Source organism: Sinocyclocheilus anshuiensis, unplaced genomic scaffold (genome assembly GCF_001515605.1).
Source record: "Sinocyclocheilus anshuiensis isolate Anshui unplaced genomic scaffold, SAMN03320099.WGS_v1.1 scaffold850, whole genome shotgun sequence".
Classification (NCBI taxonomy): domain Eukaryota; kingdom Metazoa; phylum Chordata; class Actinopteri; order Cypriniformes; family Cyprinidae; genus Sinocyclocheilus; species Sinocyclocheilus anshuiensis.
The window spans coordinates 1,807,088-1,807,457 of NW_015537937.1; positions in this window are offsets into that span (position 1 = coordinate 1,807,088).

Sequence of the window (370 nt, forward strand, 5' to 3'; positions counted from 1 at the left end):
GCGCGACGGCGAGGCGGCTGTGTCGGATTGTGCAGTCGAGTGCAGTTGCTCTCCACCGACTGCGCTGAGCAAAAGCATGATGGGAAACGACTGAGTGACGACAGAGCTTAAAGGTACAATAGGAGATCTTGGAAAATGCTAACTTTAGCCTGATAGCACTGAATGCAAACGTCCCACCCTTTCTGCAATTGCTGTCCAAAGCCACGCCCCCTTAACGCATTTACACTCGCAGACCAGAGACAACATTACTACAATAGGCTACATCAGGTTCCCAATTCCAGCCCATGTTCCGAAGTGAAGAAAACTTCAACGGATTTCCCCTGCTCAGGGAGTAGGGAGCAATGAACACTGTGTAGGGATCATATCGATC